The 23,619-nt window shown below is 37.8% G+C and overlaps 1 protein-coding gene and 1 pseudogene across 3 annotated transcripts in view; one reads left to right on the forward strand and one right to left on the reverse strand.

The window, feature by feature from the left end:
* Immp2l (inner mitochondrial membrane peptidase subunit 2) overlaps positions 1–23,619 on the reverse strand; it is an 872,509-nt gene that overhangs the window by 384,648 nt on the left and 464,242 nt on the right. The window lies entirely within an intron of this gene.
* Positions 5,665–7,517, forward strand: LOC123455271 (annotated as a pseudogene).

A 23,619-nucleotide genomic window follows, 5' to 3' on the forward strand; every position in this document is an offset into this window, starting at 1 on the left:
ATAAATTTCATGAGAGTGCCTTGGATGGCTTTAAAGCCCACTTCAGATACATTTGTAGGATATCATTTTCTATTTCTGGGGGAGTAATATCAAACCAAGGCAGCTTTGGAGTTATGAGGGCTCATCATGTTTTCTGAAAAGGGGTCATTTTAATTTCTGGGCCTTTTATAACCCTGCAAGGTAACTGACTGAAATGCGAAATACTCTATACAAGCTAGATAAACTCAGTTGTCTTTGCCTCAGTACAGGTAGTTACTGTGCAAGTATTTGCTTTATAGGTTCTCTCATCTATTGAGTAGTGAAAAGAACCACAGCCTTGTCAAACATGAGACAAAAGGTAAGCTTTACTAAGACACTTTCAGCTAATTAATTATGTAGAATTTACCTTTTCTAGTAAAAAAAAAAAAAAAGTAATGAAAAGGGCAAAGCTGATCAGATACAGAGGACGAGACGTGGAGGTGGTGAACTGAAGTTACACAACTATTTCCAGATGACAGCTAGAGCACTGTGTTTTATGAAGATGTGAAAAAGTATGGTGATAGCATAATCTGTTTACCCTGTCTACACCTAGATAACAATTCCTCCATGGATAAACCATCTCCTATAGGTCATGGTGAGACTATTAAAAAAAGTTGCAAAATATCAACAACTTTGATTACAAATATTGAAACAATGAATTTGAATTTTAAAATTATTATTTAGTTATTTGCAAGGGAAAAAATGAAGGAGTGAATGAATAAATGAATATTGGCATGCCAGGGCCTCTAGCTAGTATAAACAAATTCCAGATGCAGGTGCCACTTTGTGCATCTAGCTTTATGTGAGTACTTAGTAATCAAACCCAGGTCTTTAGGCTTTGCAGGCAAGCACCTTAACTGCTGAGCCATCTCTCCAGCCCAAGAAGCTCAATTTGAAGTTACAATATTTCTCATCATCAGTGAATGGTTTGCCAGTATATGATAAGTTAAAGGAAGAGGCTATGTCTACCTAAAAGTACTTACAGAATGTAAAAGACAGTAAGTGTGAGAATCCAACAATTCTCATTTTGATGAAATCTAAATGCTGTTACAATTCTGGGAGACCATCGTAAAAGGATACGTAATGGTTGATGGGTGGTAAACTGGCACAGTAACAGACAAGGTGTTCATGCCCAGTGCTGTGTAGACAGGGGAGGCCTGAGCCTATCTTCATCAACAAGAGGCAGTAAAACGGATATGAAAGGAGAGGCAGCCAACGTCATCATTCCACCTTGCTAAAGCCATCTGATGGATCAGGAGACTCAGACCTGGATTGGCTGGCTGCCAAGATGAACTGTGTTCCACAATGATGCACTGGGTGTTCGTGGTGACCTAGGTGCCAGCAGTTGCCCAAAAGGTAAAGGGGTGAGGGGAACTCAGGTTTGAAGCCCCAAGCTACAGAAACGGAGAACCCAGCAATTACCTTCCTAGTGCTCAACTCCATGATTGGTATTAGCAGAAAACAGATTAAGAAAGCTGAGGAAAAAATAACTAAGAACCTTCTCACAGCACTAATATACAGCAAATTTGGGATGACAGCTCTTTAACCAATATTATAGTTTCTATTTATGAATAGATATGAGTAGAAAAGTAACAGAAATATAGTTAGAACATTTGGAATGTAAAAAAACAGGGCACTTTCATTTTGCTTTATGCCTTATACTTAACAACATTTGAGGAACAGGTGTGATTTCCTATTGAAAGTGATTTCTTTTTCAAATTCTGATAAGCACAATATTCAAAATAGAATATTTTACTTTAGTGGCATGAAAACAGCCTTGATCCTCACAATTCTCATCATAGTTTTCCTGTATGAGGTCCCCACATCTGTGTCTGCCTCAAATCATCACATATGCAATTTATCTCACTTTTGAAAAAACACAAAATTTTTATTTTGAAAACTTAAGTTTCAGAATTTATTTAAGACTCAGTTATTCAAATAGCAACTAGATAAAAACAAATTGTAGTGGAGCACACCACTTAGAGAGTGATGAAAATTAAAAAAAAAGTTAAAAATTTAAAATTTAAATAGCTAGTCTTTCCCATGCCCCCCCCCCCAAGGTAGGATTTCACTCTAGTCCAGGCTGACCAGGAATTCACTATGTAGTCTAAGGGTGGCTTCAAACTCATGGTGATCCTCCTACCTCTGCCTCCTGACTGCTGGGTTTAAAGGCGTGTGCCACCACACCCAGTTGGAGATAGTCTATTTTAAATGAAATATGTCATAATCAAATCTATTAACCATTACCATTAACATAAGTATTTACCCATAATAATTTAAGAAAGCTATGTTCTGATTTTATTTTTATTAATAGAGAGGTGTTACTTGGAAATTAAAATATAGGGCTGGGGAGATGGCTCAGTGGTTAAGGCACTTGCCAGTAAAGTCTAATGACCTGGGTTTGATTCCCCAGTACCCATGTAAAGCCAGATGCACAAGATGGTACATGCAATTGGAGTTTCCATGCAGTGACTAGAGGGGCTGGTGGGTTTTTTTTTCTCTCTCTTTTTCTCTCTCATCTTTCCTTGCAAACAAATAAATAAAAATATTAAATAGGCAGATAGATAGCCCACATATAGACTTCACACTAATTCAGTTCAGTGAGATCTTTCCATTGTATCCTATATTTATATATTAGCCCTTATAATGGTATGTATCACCTAAGGAAATTTAAATTATTGTTTTCATGGTGCACACTTATTTTTTAATTTTCCTTTATTGAAAAAAAAAAATCTCTTAAGTGCCACCAATGCAAAATGTTCTAAAGTAAACAAATGAGTTGTGGCCAAAGAATGAGCTAAGAGGAAAACGGAGCTGGAGAGGTGGCTTAGCGGCTAAGGTGCTTTCCTGAAAAGCCAAAGGACCCAGGTATGATTCCCCAGTACCCATGTAAAGCTAATGCATCTGGAGTTCATTATTTGCAGTGGCTGAGAGGCACCCATTCTCAATCTCTTTCTCTATTTGCCTTCTACTGTCTTTCAAATATGTAAACATAAAATAAAATAAAAAGGAAAAAAGAAACATTTAAATACAGTAGGTTTGTTTTTCAAGTATTTGCAAACACTAAGCATGGGCATTACTTGTCCTTCTTTAAAATATATCTCTGTTGATATTCATTCGATCTTTACTATGAACATCTAATTGGAGAAAAAGGTAGCAATGATCTCTTAGCTGCCAGAGACAGAATTTTTCTAATCTGCATGCTTGAAAAATTGTAGTTATAAAAATGTGCCAAGTTGCACATGGCAAAGTAAAATTCTTGTTGAAACTCTGTCTTTCCTTGACTTCTAAGAGTTCCTCTTCCAAAATTTCTTCACACTTTCTACAATTCCAATTGTGCTTTTCTCAACAGTCATTGAAGTACTGTTCAACCCCGGGCTCAATCCTTGAGACTCTCTTTTCTTCTTTCCTTTTTATTGTGTTTGTCACAGGTCAAACTAACATGTATATGCATGTGGGCAATGATCTATTTACAACAAAGGCCTTTCTTCTGAATTTCAGAATCATATACCTAAAAAGATCATTGGATGTACCCCCGCCCCCCACACTCTGTATCTTGTTAGTGTTAAGCCAAGATGCTGAGTGAGATGCCAAGTCTACTAGATGTGGGAATGAGCAAGTTGGTTTTTATTTTTTTAATTATTAACTTTCTCAAATCAGGAATCAAGTAAGTGACATGCATCATGGGTGGCTCTGGGAGGGGGTTTTCAGACACGATGAACTGAAGGAGAAAGACCTACCCCAGAGTGGGAAGCACTTTGCATGGCAGCCTGCATATAAGGAGTATCCAGGAAAAAGCAATGTTTTTTTTTTTGTTGTTGTTGTTTTCCTTTTTTCTTTTTCTGGCTGCCTTCATTAACTTTCTGGTAAGTTCATCTTCCTTGTTACTGTTGTCCTTCCCAGACACTGAATGCCAGCTTCCACAGCAACTGCACACCTAGGCAGGCTGAATTAATTGAAGTGACAAGATGGGAACTACAGAGGCTTCTGGTCTCTCAGACTGTGCAGACCTGGCTCTCACACTGTCCACTCTGCAGACCACCCTTCTTAGACTGCCCAGACTGTGTTATTTCACCCTGTCTAAAAAATTCCTTTTATAGTAATTGCTCATTTTATTGGTCCTACTCCTCTAGATACTTATGACTAATAAAATACTTCAGTTTCCTTATCTGCAATATAAAGGTTAAAAATAACATATGCTATAATTATGATAGATAGATAGATAGATAGATAGATAGATAGATAGATAGATAGATAGATAGATAGAGTAGTGGTTTGATTCAGGTGTCCCCCATAAACTTAGGTGTTCTGAATGCTAGGTTCTCAGCTGATGGAGATTTGGGAATTAATGCCTCCTGAACACAGAGGATTGTTGGGGGCCGGCTTATGGGTGTTATAGTCAGTGTCCCCTTGTCAGTGTTTGGAACACTCTTCTGTTACTATTGTTCACTATACGTTGGCTAGGGGGTTATGTCCACCCTATGCTCATGCCATTGTTTTGCCCTGCCATCATGGGGCTTTCTCTCAAGTCTATAACCCCCTTTTTTTTTTCCCAAAAACTACTCTTGGTCAGGTGATTTCTGCCAGCACTGTGAACTTGACTGTAACAGATGATAGATAGGTAGGTAGGTAGGTAGGTAGATAGATAGATAGATAGATAGATAGATAGACAGACAGACAGACAGACAGATAGATAAGAGCATAGGAAAGAAAGGCTACAATAAGGGAAAACAATATTACATTGGGTCTTGCATAAAACAAGTTAAAAGCAAATTTTTATTCAATGAAATAAATACATTTGTAAGATAGTTAAAAATCCTTATAGGCTGGATGCATAGCTCAGTGGTAAAGCATACGCTTAGCAGGTATGCCCTGGTTTCAATAACCAGCAACAACAAAACAAAACAAAAATATTCCTTATAATGTGCTATGTTTACATGTATTTGTGAAGTCACATGTCCTGACTCTTAAAGTGGCCATCACATATATCATTTAATAATTTCTTTTCTACAAAGGTCAACCTAAAAATTATGTATAGGCTTGAGGCATTTGGAGAAAGAATAAGCTCAAATATGAAGTAAGATATTTGCAGGGGCCAGGTGAAAAGAAAGGAGGAAAGGCAGGTCAGGTAAGAGCTTGAATTATTTAATATGTTTTTTTAAAGATTTTTAGTGATGACCAATAACCCACCTGTGGTGGTTTGATTCAGATTTCCCCATAAACTCAGGTGTTCTGAATGCCAGATTCCTGGCTGATAGAGATTTGGGGATTAACGCCTCCTGGAGGCAGTGTATTGTTGGGTGTGGGTTTTTGGGTGTTATAGCCAGCTCCCCTTGCTACTATTGGGCACGCTGTGCTGCTCATATTATCTACCTTATGTGGGCCAGGGGATGATGTCCACCCTCTGCTCATGCCATCACTTTCCCTACCATCATGGAACTTCCCCTTGAGCCTGTTAGCCAAAATAAACCTCTTTTTCCCAAAAGATGCTCTTGGTTGGGTGCTTTTTACCAGTGATGTGACCCTGACTGCAACACCACTCTGCCCCCCAAATAACATAACCTGCCTTACCACAACAGATGGTTAAAATCTCCATTTGAAATTACAGAATTTTAAAGAAGCTTAAAAATATCAAACTTCATTGAACTCGAGTTGGAAGAGGCGAGTCCGGTCTCAAAATGGAGGTAAAACCGCCGCCTGGTCGCCCCCAGCCTGACTCCGGCTGTCGCTGCGGCTGCAGGGGAGAGGGGGGCATGATCCAAAAGAACCAGAGCAGTTGAGAGAGCTGTTTATTGGTGGTCTGAGCTTTGAAACTACAGATGACAGTTTGAGAGAACATTTTGAGAAATGGGGCACACTCACAGATTGTGTGGTCATGAGAGACCCCCAAACAAAGCGTTCCAGAGGCTTTGGCTTTGTGACTTACTCATGTGTTGAAGAGGTGGATGCAGCAATGTGTGCTCGGCCACACAAGGTTGATGGGCGTGTAGTGGAACCAAAGAGAGCTGTTTCTAGAGAGGATTCTGTAAAACCTGGTGCCCATTTGACAGTGAAGAAAATTTTTGTTGGTGGTATTAAAGAAGAGACAGAAGAGTATAATCTGAGAGACTACTTTGAAAAGTATGACAAAATTGAAACCATAGAAGTGATGGAAGACAGGCAGAGTGGAAAAAAGAGAGGATTTGCTTTTGTAACTTTTGATGATCATGATACAGTTGATAAAATTGTTGTTCAGAAATATCACACTATTAATGGGCATAATTGTGAAGTGAAAAAGGCCCTTTCTAAGCAAGAGATGCAGTTGGCTGGGTCACAGAGAGGTCATGGAGGTGGATCTGGCAACTTTATGGGTCGTGGTGGAAACTTTGGAGGTGGTGGAGGTAATTTTGGTCGTGGTGGAAACTTTGGCGGAGGTGGCTATGGTGGTGGAGGTGGTGGCAGCAGAGGGAGTTATGGTGGAGGTGATGGTGGCTATAATGGATTTGGAGGTGACGGTGGCAACTATGGTGGTGGTCCTGGTTATAGTAGTAGAGGAGGCTCTGGTGGTGGTGGTCCAGGATATGGAAACCAGGTGGTGGATATGGTGGTGGAGGAGGAGGATACGGTGGTTACAATGAAGGAGGAAATTTTGGTGGTGGTAACTATGGTGGAGGTGGGAACTACAATGATTTTGGAAATTATAGTGGACAACAGCAGTCAAATTATGGACCCATGAAGGGGGGCAGTTTTGGTGGAAGAAGCTCTGGCAGTCCCTATGGTGGTGGTTATGGATCCGGTGGTAGAAGTGGTAAATATGGTAGCAGAAGGTTTTAAAAACAGCAGAAAAGGGCTACAGTTCTTAGCAGGAGAGAGAGCCAGGAGTTGTCAGGAAAGCTGCAGGTTACTTTGAGACAGTCGTCCCAAATGCATTAGAGGAACTGTAAAAATCTGCCACAGAAGGAGTGATGATCTATAGTCAGAAAAGTTACTGCAGCTTAAACAGGAAACCCTTCTTGTTCAGGACTGTCATGGCCACAGTTTGCAAAACGTGCAGCTATTGATACAATGCAATGTAGTGTCAATTAGATGTACATTCCTGAGGTCTTTCATCTGTTGTAGCTTTGTCTTTCTTTTTCTTTCATTACATCAGGTATATTGCCCTGTAATTTGTGGTAGTGGTACCAGGAATAAAAAAATTAAGGAATTTTTTACTTTTCAATATTTGTGTAGTTCAGTTTTTCTACATTTTAGTACAGAAACTTAACAAAATGCAGTTTTGAAGGTGTTTCCTTGTGAGTTAACGAGTAAAGAAGATCATTGTTAATTACTATTTTGTATGAATTTTGCTAAAGTTAACTGTAAAGAAACACCTACTGACTTGCAGTTTAAGGGGGAATTTATTCTCCCTACTTCCAAACCATGCTGACATGTGGAGAGAGAAGATACCTGTATGTTTGCAATGTGTGTTTTAGAATATTTAGGATTGGGTATTTAATAAATTAGCATATTTGTGAACTTAATAGCATTAAGATTACTTTCAAATGAAAAATATCAAAATTTCAAAAAACAAAAAATCAAACTTTCTCCATTCCCTGATTCATGATGATCTCATCTTGACCCACCTCTGGCATTCCAAGGTTAGTAAAAATAATAGTGAAGATGGTGACAGGATAGAGATCCTGCCTTGCTCATTGGAAACCCACACCTTCCACAATGCCTGGACTACCACTGGAGTTCAATAACTATTTTCTGAATTTAAAAAGTGAACATCAAAATTGAAGGGGACAGCCTGGAGATATGGCTTAGTGGCTAAGCATTTACCTGTGAAGACTAAGGACCCCAGTTTGAGGCTTTATTCCCCAGGACCCACGTTAGCCAGATGCACAAGGGGGCGCACGCCTCTGGAGTTTGGTTGCAGTGGCTGGAGGCCCTGGTGTGCCCATTCTCTCTCTCTCTCTGCCTCTTTCGCTCTGTCTGTCTCTCAAATAAATAAATAAACAATTTTTTTAATTTAAAAAAAAATTGAAGGGGGCAAATTAAGTCAAATTCCCGTTTCTGTAGCTGGCACTTCTGTCTTGCTGTGGAAGCAGCCACTCCTAGACGGCTGTCAGTCACACATCTGTGGAGGTGACCAGCTATAGATGGAAACGTTTTTCAATTTTTGAGGTAGGGTCTCCCTCTAGCCCAGGCTGACCTGGAAATCACTCTGAAGACTCAGGTTGGTGATTCTACCTCTGCCTCCTGAGTGCTGGAATTCAAGGTATGCAGTAACATGCCCCCATGGGCATGCCAGAACCTCTGGCTGCTACAGACGAGTCCCAATACAAACACCATTTTGTGCAACTGGCTTTACATGGGCACTGGAGAATCCAACTCCAGTCGTGAAGCTTTTCAGGCAACAGCCTCAGCCACTGAGCCGTCTCTTTTTTCTTGTCATTGTTACCACACAATATATAGTATTCCTTACATATATATTTTAACCACACAAACTCTTTACATGGTATTGGACATTATAAGGAATCTAGCATTGATTTAAAGGATATGAAAAGACTTATATAGATTACGCCCAAATATAAAGCCATTTTATGCAAAATATCAGCACACTGTAAATTTCAACTGTATCAACCCCCTTGATACTGAGGAGCCACAGCCCTACCCAGTCACTACCAGTGACTGGCACCAGAAGGACAGACACATCAGGGATAATCTATAGCTTGCTTTTACTTTCAAAACTGTTACTGAAGGTCTCTACAGTTAAACATATCCTGAAATTTGATTATGTAGAAAGCTGACATGAAGATAAATTCCATTGAAATAGAAGTGATATATATATATATATATATATATATATATATATATATATATATATATATATATATGGTAGGTGATGAAATACAATTAAGAGACCTGGCATTTCATAGATTTTAATGACCCACCTTCTTTCCCCCTCTGCCTGGCATTAATTTAACAGTTTATTTAAATAGTACCCAAAAATGCCTGTAGGAAAATACATCAGCATTAAATGAGATGCAAATGCAACATCTGCCAGTTTAGTCTTGCAGCTTTATCTTGTTTCTTGGCTGAATATGAGACATTTCATCACTTATGGAATTCATTTTTTTCTATGCACCATAAGTTTAAATTATTTTTTTTAAATAAGTAGAATCATAAAAAGTTATGGGGCTGGAGAAATGGCTTAGCAGTTAAGTGCTTGCCTGTGAAGCCTAATGACCCCAGTTTGAGGCTTGATTCCCCAGGACCCACATAAGCCAGTTGCACAAGGTGACACATGTGTCTGGAGTTCGTTTGCAGTGGCTGAAGGCCCATTCTCTCTCTCTCTATCTCTGCCTCTTTCTCTCTCTATCTGTCTATTACTCTCATATAAATATATAAAAATAGACCAAAAAGAAAAGTTATGCCTCAATATTAGAAAATGCCACTGTGTGTCCCCTGGTATCAGTTTTCTTCAGGGAAAAGGTCTAAAAACAGAATTAATTATATCTGTGGCCTTCTTCTGCCTTCTTTGTGGAGGTGTAATGAAACAATCCTGTTTTATAAGAACAAGTCAAGAAAGTCGTGTAATAGAGATCATTGTTTCAGCTTCAGATATGAGAATGAGTGACCGTTCTGTGAGCTTCTTTGTCAGTGATGGGATTTGAAAGAAGTATATGAGGAAGAGCATACTCCTGAGCTGGGATGAAACTCACTAGTACAGGTCTTGCCTAGGAAACCCAAGACCAGGGACTTGATGCTGAGAAAAAGGCAAAGTCATATTCTGGCAGTACTCAGTCTTTATCACTAATAATAAAACACTAAGGTATTCACAAAGTTAATTGAATGTAATAATATAATATAATATAATGTAATGTAATATAATATAGTGTAATATAATATAACATAATATAATAATTACTGTAATCTCTGGACCAATCCCCTAGGTGCTTTCCCATATGTGGGTGAGTTTCCTCACCACCAATATTGAATATAGGGCTGCAGTTTCATCTTCATGTAGTACTTAATCCACAGAATTAAACATGTACAGTCTTTGCCCTCTGCAAATGTGAACTATAATAATGAACACATGCTATAATTTTTGACAGTCTTTCTGAACAAATCAGATCAACCACTCAATCCACTGATGTCTTATTTCTCAACTTTTCAATACTGATAGAATAACAAATGAACTCAAACAGAAGTAATGTTTAAAAAAATGGTATGACTGGGCTGGAGAAAAGGCTTATTAGTTAAGGCACTTGTCTGCAAAGCTGAAGGAATCGGATTTGATTCTCCCAAACCCAAGTAAGACCAAAGTACATGGTACACGTGTCTGGAGTTTGTTTGCAGTGACTAAAGGCCCTGGTGCACCCATTCTCTCTCTCTCTCTCTTTCCTTTCTCATAAATAAATAAAATATTTTTTTAAAAGGGTACGACTGAACAAAAACAAAGATAAAATTTGATGCTTTCTTTTTCCATCAATACATTAAGATTAAATGAAATACTAGATGAAAATCATTTTATCTATGTAGGTGGAAGGCAACTGCTAACTCAGGAAACTACTTGGTTATAATTTGTTTACATATATTTGTTGCCTTTTTTAAGTCAACTTTTAAAATTGTCAAAAAATATAGTGAAAAACAATTTAAAAGAAGTAAAATACCAAGAATTTAAAGACTGGATATTAATAAGGAGGTAATATGGAAATTGATCAATCAAATTCTTCTAGGAAAAGAAATGCTAAAATATGCTCACAAATTTTATTCTAAGTTTTCAGATACCAAAGTCACAACTGTTGTGAAGTAAGACTTCTCAGACATATTTTTTTTGTGTCCCTCATGATCTCAATTTTGTCTGTCTCTCTGAACTTGCTGTAGTATCCATAAAAAGAGGTGATGACCACAGATCAATGCCAGGTTGATGATGGGCAGGATAATTCTAAAGACCACTGCTAGCTTGGAAGGTAGAAAGGGACAAAGGCTAAGGATACAGGCAGCAACTGGGAACTGGAAAAGGCCAGGGAATTAATGCTCCTATAGATGAACGTGGCCCTACACTGCCACTGTACCTCAGGGAAACAAAGGCAGATTTATGAGTACTACCAAATTCATGGTAGTATATTACAATAGCAATAGGAAACTAAAACATATTTGAATTGAAACCTCCCACATAAGTGTGAATATAAACCCAAGTCATAAAACCCATTTTAAAAGACTAATGATAAGTGGAGAAGCCAATAATATAAAATTTAGGAAAAGTATTCACTAGAGAAAAGTAATAACAAGATTTATGAAATCTATAGTGATTTGAAAATAATGACTTTATTAAAATTTACCAAGATGAGGAAAACAGGTACAGTAAAATAAAGAATAATAGATTTTAAACAGGCAGAAATTAAACTAAATAACAAATTAAACAAAATAGCATTACATAAAAGTGAAAAAGTACCAAGTTGAAATGTGAATATCAAATGTAATCATCACTGAAATAATAAACCCTAAGATAGTGGATAGACTTTTTCTTTAGTAGGAAAAAATAACTCATGGATTTTAAACAGTTTTTTAAAGAGACTTAGGGCTGGTATGGTGGTATACACTAGTAGTTTCAATAGTCAGGAATTTTGGCACAAGTTTGAGGTGAGCCAGAGCTATGTAGTAAGACCCCAGAGGGAAGGAAGAAGGGAGGGAGAGAACAAGGGAAAGAGGAACTGAGGGAGGGAGGCGATTACATATTCAAACACACAGGCTTATCAAGAGGATATGTCACATTCCAATCTCAATCACTGCTAGGAGCACATTGTACAGAGCAGTCATATTTGTCCCTGAGAAATATAAGGAACAAGGTCAGCTACACAGAATTTTTGATGACACCCATCTTCCTGGTCAAGAGCTTGAAATTTGAGCTTCTCCTGGACCAAGTGTTGGGAAGATTGCCTGGTGAGTGTGTGTGTATGTGTGTGTGTGTAGAGTGGGGTTGAGGAGTAAGACACACAGTCACAAATTCTGAAATGATTTCATTCTACTAGAGCTACTGAAGTAAAATGGTGATTCTCCAACAGCATCCTTTCTAGGAATGTAGTACATAATAGGCATTGATGACCAAATTGTTCCCTCACAAAATATTCCTCTACTTCCCCCAAAGCTTCTCATTCCATAGACACAAGCTGCTAAGAGGAAGAACCCAACAGTCACATTCACTAGATCTCACATTAGAATTCTGTCCCTCCTGAAAACTTGAGAGGTACAATATTAAGCTCTCTCAGCTGAATTCTAACTCTAAAATAGGGTGAATGAACCTCCTTAGAAGGATTTCAAGAATGAAGAGAACCACCAAAGTCGTGTCTACATAACAGGGAAAGAACAGAACGCACCAACCACCCCACCTCATTTTTTCCCCTTCTTGTTGGTAAATTCTTTCTTTAGTGTGGTAATTTTATATTCTCTGGTTTAAAGTGAAAATCTTTCTCAGCCTTACCTGGCACTTTGCCACTCTTTGGAAAGCAATTTTAACACAGAGTGAATTATCTATTACATTTAGATCTATGATTTTAGTAGCTTAAGCTTAGTTTTGTGGGTGGCTCGTAATTACTAACTATTGATGCCAGCCTAGAAAATATACCCTTTGGGGTTCATCTCTATTGCATGCCTAAAATGTACCATGACTTTTCGAAAGTATTTTTATGCTCCCAAACATATCTGAGCATCACACAAAATATGTCTAAAAGAACTTACAACAGGGCAATTTGGAAGGCCCAGATATACTCGAATTGCTTTAATCATCAGGCTCTTGTCTGGAAAGCTACAATGAAAGCAGAGTTGAGCTGTTTGCCAGAAGGGAAATTAATAAATGAGAAAGCTGACTTACAAATTATTAAGAAACAAGGACTAAAAAAAGCATTTGATATCCCACCAAAGGGGAGAATGGAATAGTTTTATGTGTTTGTTTGACAGTTTGTTTGTTTTTTGAGGCAGAGTCTCACACCTCAATCCAAGTTGGCCTGGAATTTACTATGTAGTCTCAGGGTGGCCTTGAACTCATATGGATCCTCCTCTCTCTGCCTCCCTAAGTGCTGGGATTAAAGGCCTGCATCACCATATTAGGCTTTTAAAATTGATCTTTTTATTCAACTCCTAACTCATTCCAAAAAACAGGTTGATATGTGACTGTTTAGTTCTGTATTGTTTGCATTTTTCTTAAAACTACACTTTGCTTTCCTCTTATGTCAAAACCTTATTTCGTTTCTGAGGCTGCTGGATATTTTCCCTTGAGAGCCTGGGAACATCTCTAGGGAACCGAGTAAATGCATTTAGTGAATAGAACGCAGAACAAAGGCGCCTGCGCTGACCAATCTTGGTTCTGAGCCCTCTGAAGTGCCATGTCTATTCTCATTATCATCAGAAAATGTTTCTGAAGTGTTTTGAAACCCTCAAATAAAAAAAAAAACCCCTCTTTATAAATACAAGACTATCTATATCAGTATAAAAATCCTAAGAGGTGGTAAAAAATCCTCAGAAAGTCACTATAGCTTAAAACTTTCATACTTGAAAACCTCCTGGGGGAAAAAAATACTTTGCAAACATCTACCTTTTAAGACATTAAGTTGGCTAAAACAAGAATGTGGATTTGGGAGCTGGAATGATGGTTCAGCAGTTAAGGTGCTTGCCTGAAAATCCCAATGACCTAAGTTTGATTCCCTAGTACCCAGGTGAGGCCAGAGAAACATAGTGACACACATGTCTGGAGTTTGCTTGCAGCAGCTAGAAGCCCTGGCTTGCCTATTCTCTCACTCTCTCTCTTCTTGCAAATAAATAGCTAAAAGTATTATAAAAAGAATAGTGGATTTACTCCAATAAAACCTAAGAATAGAAAGCACTATGAAACATGTCCATGAATTTATTTACATTTGAAATGTCTTTAAAAAAAACTCTTAGGTACCATTTTAAGAACAACCGTTATTGATTGCATCATAGGCTGCATGATTTTTAGATTAGGTAGCGAGACCATTAGTAACAATGGCAATGTTTATAGTCTGCAGAGGAAAGAGACAGACATAGTGTAACCTAGTCCCCCTTCCATTAGGTAGTTCCCTAGCGCTAGGGCCTAAGTTCATAACCAATTTCCCTGTTTTTACCAGTATGCAATGACACCTAAGCTTAACCATCTTATATTATAGACAATTAACATATAGTCAGAAAGAATTTCACAAATCATATTATGGGCAGGAAACTCAATTGGATTCCAAAGTTACCAAGTAGCATTTTAATAAGTATATCTGTGTCAATTCCATAAGATACAATGAGAGAGAATATCAGATTATAGCATAATAAAATCCTTAATTGCTAAACAAATTAATCATTCAGTACTTTAATGCAAATTAATCAAGATCCTTATGTTAGTGAAGTATGGTAATCCAGAAAAAGCAACTCATTTTCAAAAAGACATTAGATTTACATGAGTTATTACTAAAAGAATCGGTGAAGTGGTAATTTGTAATAAAAGAGGGAAAATGGGTCACTAGGGAGAGAAGCAAATCAATGTGCTAAAATCTTTTAAAGCACCATCTTCTTATGGAAGTGTATTTATAAGACTGCACTTAAAAATAATCCTATTTGATATATTTTAATATGTAGAAATTTAAAAATTCATCTATACATCATTCTTTTAAAAAAAATGCCCTAGAGACAGAAGAGTTTTGAATCATTTTGTTGTTTTGACTTTTTGAATGTCCTTTTCTCTCTTAGAGTTATTTTTTAAACCATAAGAGCTTTCCTGTCTTGAAGACATTTAAAAATACTTCATTTTGAAGAAACTATCAAAGGGACATCACTGGCACATATGCTTGGCATCAGGGCACACCAAATGGTCCAATTAAACCATTTGCAGTCTTTGCAAGACACAATTTAAATGTACTCAAGAAATGTCAACTGGTTCCTGATACAAAATTGTTTTAACAATGAGCTATGCCTCGGGGCCTGAGCACACAGATGCCCGCGGGAATCCCATTTGTGCAGACACAGACTTGGGGCTGAGTCTCACCCCGGAACAGGCAGGACTGAGCAAGCTGAGGGCAGAGAGCAGAAACACCTTCCAGGTGACAGTGTGGAAAGTGCAACTGCCAGCAATCCTCCAGTCCCCATCCCCACAGGCAACTGAAAAGTCCCCACAGTAGACTCTGAAATAAAACCCCAGGAGGAAAACCTCCAAACTCTGTCCTTTCTCCATGGCACGAGTCTTTTAACTATTCATGAGAAGTCTTCACATAAGACATATTTAAAGAAGAAAACAATGCATGATAGAAGATAACTATTAATAAAGTTACAGGCTGAAGCTATAGCTACTGGCCCCTCCCCCCAAATGGCAATAAATTTATGGGAAATATTAGGGGTTCCATCCTGGTTCTCTCTCTCTAATTCATAGATTCAGCATGTCTGGAAAGAGGGTGCTAGAGCTTGTGTATTTAGTACATAAAGCCTGACTTCTTCAGACAAGGAGGCAAGGGTGTCCTCCTCTTTGGAAGCTGGGTCTACTGCGGTGATATCTGTCAAGGCTTTGTTCTCTCACTGCTTTAGCAGTCTTTGCCTGGGCCTCTGGTTTGTGCTCACAGTTTTAGCCAGCTGCTAGCTTCAATCTGTTTTGACCGCTGCCTGACTTAGCAAACTGCTCATCTGTTTTCTTAGACTGCTCCTTTCCATTGTAGTTCTTTGACATTCTATATCAGCTTCATTGCTGCTCATGGCTAAAATTGTGAATGATGGCTAACTGAAAATGGTTATTTAGGCTTCAGATAGTAGTCAGAGAGAATAAGGAATTCAGGAAAGGCAAAAATAATATAAACAGCAACTTAACCAGTAAGCACACATACCTTTGAACATATCTGCCTACAGTTGTGGGCCATGACCAGGAAAATTCTAGTGGCTACTAGATGCTACCAGAAATTAATTATATTAGTGTAGGTGCGTCAATAATGAACTTAGGCTACTACCTTTAATATTAGCATATTTAATAAAAACTCATGGAATGTAATGGTTTCAACGTTTGTATAAAATTTTATCAAAGACTAACATCCACAAGCTAGGTTACTGAAAATGCATCTTCAATTTCTTATTCAAATGATTTTTATTTTTTAAAAAGCTCTTATTTAAATAACTAATGGATCTCCAAGTTATACTTACAGAATAGCATTTAATAGAAATAATATTGTTAATAAAAATAACTTAGTAGCTGGGAGCTAGCCAGAGGTACGTAAATCAGGACAGCACAGCCAAACACAAGAACTAACGACTTTCTTGGAAGACAATAGAAGCTATCACAGGAGTTCAGGCACCTTTGCTCTGAGCCCTTTTCTACTTCTGGCTTCCCACTATGCTCTTGAAGTTCCTGGCCTCCAAAACAATGGACGTACCTCTGATATTTATGAATCACCCATTCTCGGTTCCATCCTGGTTCTCTACCAGGTTCGCTACAGCACCAGAAGATAGACTAAGACACAGTGTGTTGCCATGGAATGTCATTTATGCCACTTGGAATTACAATTCAACGGGGCAGGGTTCAACATATATATCTAACAAAGAGATTCTAGATTTATGAAAATGAGAGCACACAAAACAACAAATATACATATTTCAGTTTGCCACAGCACCTTGTTATGAAGCTTCAAGATGCCACATCTCAGCATAGAGAAACCCAAGAACATACATGTGTACACTCATCTCTTCATATGTCTAAGCAGAAACACGTGTAACAAAAGGAAACCAAAGAATAGTTAGCCATATTCTTGCTGTTTTCTCTGTTCTTCAGAGAAATGAGCAGAAGTCTTTGAGAATCAATCATGTGTAAAACAATCCAGGATTTGCCAACTTGAGGTCTAATACCACATTTCTGTTTTAAAATGGAAATGGATAAATAAACCCAGGGCTGGGAGTGTAGATCAGGTGCAATCCATTTACCTTGTAAGGCCTTAAGTCCAATCTCAGCACTGAAAACTGACAAAGCCCTAACCTTTGAAAATTTAAACAAATAACCAAAATCATTTCCTTTTTTATATTTTATTTTTATTTATTTATTTGACAGAGATATATAGATATGTAAATAGGCTGAGAGAGAGAGAGAGAGAGGGAGGGAGAGAATGGGCACGATAGGGCCTCTAGCAACTGCAAACAAACTCCAGATGCATGCCCCCCCTTGTGCATCTGGCTAATGTGGGTCCCTGGGGAGTTGAACCTTGGTCCTTTGGCTTTGCAGGCAAGTGCCTTAACCACTAAGCAATCTCTCCAGCCCCCAAATAATTTTCTTTATAAAATTTTATTTTAAAAATTCATAATATTTTCTCACTTTGGGACTTTGTCATTAAGTTTTTCCTTCCTTGCATCTCCTTTCTCACAGCTTACCAGTGGTAAATTAGCAAGAACTTTGATACATAAGATAGTTTTATTAGTACAATAAAATTAAATTCAATGCTTAAATTATGTTAACATGTTTGTTTATAAATAGGACAGGGAAAAACTTACACCTTCTTTAAGAATTCCAGGGAACACTGCATTCCCCCTCCTGCAGTTCATGACAATATTTCACAGGACCTAACAGTTAGTTCTTTAAAATATTTAGCTATTACAGATCTATTTTCTCTGCTCAACTAACTACTTCATGGGAGCATGACTATACTTTTATTACCTCTGCTCTCTCAGGGCAAAAATAAAATATAGTTGCTAGGACATAAAGAGCCTTCAAAAGATGTATATGAGTTTGATTTATATATATATACATGCATACATATTTGTCATTTACATCCTCTGGTGGCCAAGAGAGAGGGGAATTATCTACTTACTAATCAGCATTTTAGCAGGAAACCCACAAGGCAAATACTACCCAAGGGTGAACGTTAACACCCTAGCCATCCTGTGTTGGCAAAGAAAATAGAGCCTTTTCTTTCAGGGTATGCATATAAAAACATAAAGATATGCTTTAATTTATGCTATATGGAAATAAATCTAAGTTCAAATACCTAATTGGAGGGAAGGAGAAAGAGAGGAAGGAAAAGAAAGAATACTCGGAAAGATTGGGTCATTCTGGTTAGCATGGCCTTTTCCAAGAGAAAACCTTCTTGCCAGAATTCAAATCCTGTGAAAGTAGCCAATGCTGTCTCATTAGTTAGTAAGCTAATGGAAATGTTGCCAGCATTTCTTTCAGCATGTAGAAAACAGAATCCACAACATGCCAAGTCTTCACTGATTTATTTTCGTAAACAGCGGTGTAATAAACTCAAGGAAGCCAAAAAAGCAAATTTGAAAAAAGTAAATATTCATTTCCTATCAAGACAGAGAGGACCTTTTTACCCAAGCCTATTACTGACAATTCAGAAAGACTATACAATATACACATGAGTCACTCGTTTATCTTAATTGCATTTACAGTCACTACCACAATTCAAGTTTTAAAATAATTCTGCATTCCTGTGGCTTTTGTACAAGGAATCACATCATTTTATCCATATACCTTATTATTTTCTGACCTTTCAAGAAAGCCTGATAATATAAATCTACAAAATTAAATAATACCCTAGAATTCCACTTTTCTTCCTCAGCATGCCTCAATATAGCCTTCAGCTTTAAATTTGCTATGTTTTTTGTAGGAATTCTATGACGAGGCACCATCACGGGGTTCAGAACTGGGCTAATGCTGACAGAGACCCAATTCTAGAATTTCTAAACTGGCTACAAGACTATGAGTAAATTATCTTGGCTTGCTAAGTCTCGGTATTAAATCTTTGGACTATAAATAACCAGATTCATTGAGTCTTATCTTATAACAACTAAATGAATTGCTACATATGAAATACTTTAAAAAAAAAACCAAGAACTCCATGGAAATCAATAAAAGCTAATTATTATTATGTGTCAGTATGGATACTCATTGAAAAAGTTGCTGGAGAAAGTGTACTATCTATTTTCAGTTTGCTTTCTCTTCCTGTTTTTATTCAGATACTGTCTTAAAACTTTAGATATTTGATTTAAAATCAAACTCACAATTTCTAAGAAAGGTGTACCATTTCTAAGAAACATGGTTCTGGGCTATAGACCAAATTAGGGCCCAATAATGCTCTTCTATTTAAACATCCCAAAACTTCATTGACCTTTTAGGCATGATGAAAGATAAAATTGGAATAAAACAGAATGCACATTTGTGCTTCTGGTCATATTCCTATAATATGTATCTATAACTGTTAGGCCTGGCTCTGAAATCTCCCAGGTAAGGGCAAAAGCCTAGCAGCTAGTTTCCCAAACCAAGTATGCTTTCAGTGAGGACCATGACAGACAGACTAGACTAAATCAAACGCACGGCCTGGAAAGAAGAGGAAATCTCACTCCTAATACACTAACTAATCAGACAAGCCAGTGGACTATAAAGGCTACTGCAAAGGTAGCCAGAGGCAGGAAAGGCCAGGAAAGAACCAGAATGATTGACAAGGGTATAGAAGCATAGAAGATGTTCTTCAACAGTTTATAAGCAGTCCAGGCAGCAAGGTTTATGGAAGGTAGAAATGAAGATGCTGGTTCAGGGACTGGTAGAGACTTCTCTAAGCCAAGGCTGCAAGGCAAACAGGGAGTCGTGATCTCCTCCTCCCTGCCCCTTGCACACCTCATCTGCATCTCTTGTATAAAATTTTGCCACCAAATGAATCTCAAGTGTTCAGGCTTGTCTTCACATGTAATGCTACCCCATGGACCCTGCCACTCATAACCCTCTGACTGCTCTGCCAGTCTCTAAACTTTACCCACCCAGATTACAAAACACTTTTTTCTCCACAGTATAGTGAAGGTATTATTTTCAAAGTATAAACTCTAGTATTTCACGTACATACATAAAGACCTTTCAAAGATTTCACCGACATATTGAAATTCATTTTTTTCTTCATTGCCTTTTATTTGCAATGTTCCAAGCTACATGAGTATTCTTTTACTTACTCTTCATACTAAGGTCTTTTGTAACTTATGAAATGCCACTCATTCTCTATAGAATGCTGTCCTATTCTACAGAATCATTTCTGATCTAGCTAATTCCCAACTCTAATATCTCATCTTTAAGATTACCTCCTTCCTGGTGCAATAGGGCTCTGCTACTATTCTAACTTTGCCCCCTTCCTTTCCTTGAACTATTTTTCTCTACAATGTGGAGTCATTTGTGTGCACATGCATGCTTAGATTGGCTTCTAGAGCCTCCATACTGGATTTCAGATTCTCTGAGTGCAAGAACTAACTCTCTTTTGGGATAAATTAAGCATATAATAAATACTTATCAATGGGTCATAAAATAACAAGAATAATAAATTTTAAAAAAGAAAAAGCTGTAGGACCTAATTAGATTTTATGAAAATATACATAGACATATACATACATACACACACACACACACACACACACACACACACACACACACATTTTCCCCCCATAGTTCTAATTCTATTAAAAAAAAACAACTATAGATGTGAAAAGGATTATTTTCAAATCTAGAATATATAAAGAAATTCTGAGACCAAAATATATATTTGTGCAGCCTTTAATGACACCCAATGGCTCTCTATTATCAAGGTTAAATGTTGTGTTTATGTTTCTGATAACTCTGCTAATATCTCATCTGTTTTACAAGCCATGTTGAATACTACTGTGCCATTTAATGAACATTTCTGGCAAAAACGTCTAAGCCAGCTCATCCTCAGATGGTCCTGAGACAATCCAAGCCTGTCTACCTGGATACCCTCAACCTCAAAAAGGACCGGTTTACTCTGTGCTAACTTCTCATTAACTCCTTACTTTTATTCTTTCTCCCCAATGTTCTCTTCCAAGTCTATCTTCCTACACTCTGAGGTCCATTAAAATAGTTTCCCTCTCTGGGAGAGACTCTCTAAGTACAAGTCCCCATTTCATGCCCCATTCAGCAGGAAATAGTAAATGATTTGATGTCTTCATCCCAGTCCCCTAAAAGCAATTAGAGTGTCTTCTCATGAGAGGGAAAAATAAAAGGGGTTAAGATTAGGGTGACTGGATCCCTAAAGGTAAAAAAAAAAAAGACAATTTTTTTTCTTATCTCTTGCTCCAAAGAACTGTTTTTCCATGTGTGCTCTGAGTCCCTGGCTCTGTAAAGGACAGGCTTCATCCTCTTTGATGCAGGTACAGTTACATCTCTCTGCCTGTCCAGCTCCAAGCTGACCTGACCTGAATGGCTGCTCAATATCCATGATGGGGAACAGTTGTGTCAAGACACCCGCTCTTCTTTGGCATAAAAGGAGAAGTCACCCCATGCATAAATATTTCCTCCCCCACTTATTGTTCCCCAGTCTTGATTGCTCCAAAGGTGTATCTCTACAAAAAAAAAAAAAAAAAAAAATCTACAAACTCCGCCTGTGCCAACTGCCTGCACCAACTGATTTCTGCTATGGGTTTGGCCTTCACTGGACCTAACCCTCATCAATACTGCTACAGGGATGATTGTTAATCCCACATCCCACTCAGGCCCTATTGAAACTTGGTCCCCTTGGCTCACTGCCCTCCTTTCAGGGGTGACAGGGCCCCTAATGCTATTGCTACTCGCCCTCATCTGTGTGGCCCTATATCCTTAACCTCTCATGAGGTTTGTCAAATAACATGCATCTACTGTTCATCTTATAATAAAGTCCCAATATCAACCCCTAGACCCCTCTCAAGGATTTGAGATGGAACCTAGCTCAAGAGGGGAATGAGAGGATCAAATTTGCTCCAGTTTATAGCTAGGCCTAAGTTTCAGTTTCCCGGAGAGGCAGGCAAGACTTCTGGGAAAAAACACAAACAAAGGGCATGCCCAAGGAGGTAGGCTCTGGGGCTGAGTCAGTCTCTAGAGACATGTCCAAACATACCCAGACATGTCCCTTTTGCAACCCTTCACACCTTCTGCCCCAACCAATCAGAGATGTACAACTGTGACTGCTGCTTGCCTAGCTAATCATTTTAAAAGATTATTTAAAAGATTAACCCACCTGAAATTCCCCTAGTTGTGCTTAAAAGGGGCCTGCGTGCTCCTCTCGGGGTCACCATTTTGTATGAATAGTTGACTCCCACATGCTGGCTGATTCTGCAGAATAAACACTCTTTGTGTCTACACACAATTTGCGTCTGGGGTTTTTCTTCAGCAACTCTCGGACCCTTACACAGGCAAGTGCTTAAACCAATAACCCATCTCTCCAGCACATGAATATGTTTTTTAAATGACAGAGCATTACAATAGGCAGAAAAGCTAATGGAGGAAGTATACAAAGAGGAAGAAGAGAAAGTGGCAAAGAATAGGAACATGCATAGGCATAGCTCTAATACACAACAGAAATGAAGCAAGGGGCTGAGGAGGTGGTGGGAAATATTGTGAAAAATCTATTAAAAGATACCTTAAAAGCAGCCTGAGTTCTTGGTTGTCTGTGAGTTAAATTAATGTGTCATCAGGAAGTGAAAAAGTTAACTGTATAAAAGAACAAAAAATAAATGAAATCATGCAAATATTATTCACTAAAAAGGTAAATTACAGTGAAGAAGAAGTGTGTGTTTCTGTGTGTGTGTGTGTGTGTGTGTGTGTGTGTATCATCATCAATCATCAGCTGTATATACAATAAACTTATACCTAGGCATATGTAGAAAAAAAAAAAAGAGACCACAGATTAAAAAAATAAAATAAAATAAGACCAAGGTTGAGTGAAGGAATAGAGATTGCTAAATTTATTTCATGTATCACAATTTTGCAAAGAAAAAGACTTTTGTGAATGATGGGCAGCATTTTTTATTGTCAAAATAGAACAGTTCATGATAAACTTTGGCAGAGAAAAATGTCTTCCATGTGAAATCATTTCTTTCATTTCTAAGATGATATATATTAATATAAAAAATGCCAAGAAAAAAGTGATTTTCATAAAATATACATGAAGCTTAAATTTGTCACATTTATGCATATTTTGCAAAATACACTGCTTTTGCTATAAGGAAAAAATGCAGAAGAAATGGACTTTAAATTTTAGCAAAAATTATTTAATCAAAATTTTTAAAAATGTCTCTGAGGAAAAATAACTAATAAATTTTGATCCTTTCAAATAAATTAAAAAAAATTAAGAATATATATATATATATATATATAAAATTTAAGCAAGTAAAAGTTCTTAGCGCTATCAAAACCCAATTTAAAGTTCTTATTTCCTCTTCCCTCTTTTTTTTTGTAAACAGGATCTTACCATATGCACTAGGCTGGCCTGTAACTCATTATGTAGTCCAGGCTACTCTCCCTTCTATAGCAACACCCCCATCTTAGCTTCAGAAGTGTAAGAATTAGACACATGCACCACCATGCCCAACTTGGCAAGCTCCCTTTAACTTCATACTAGACTTTTATAGAGAATAATAATGTTAATAAAGCCTGTGTGTTCTTTGAACTTTAAACTTCCCAGGAGAAACCATGAGGTCATTCTAATTTTATTTTATTTTTTTGGTTTTCTAAGGTAGGGTCTCACTCTAGCTCAGGCTGACCTGGAATTCACTATGTATTCTCACGGTGGCCTCAAACTCTCAGCGATCCTCCTACCTCTGCCTCCTGAGTGCTGGGATTAAAGGCGTGCGCCACCA

Source organism: Jaculus jaculus, chromosome 16 (genome assembly GCF_020740685.1).
Source record: "Jaculus jaculus isolate mJacJac1 chromosome 16, mJacJac1.mat.Y.cur, whole genome shotgun sequence".
Taxonomy (NCBI): Eukaryota; Metazoa; Chordata; class Mammalia; order Rodentia; family Dipodidae; genus Jaculus; species Jaculus jaculus.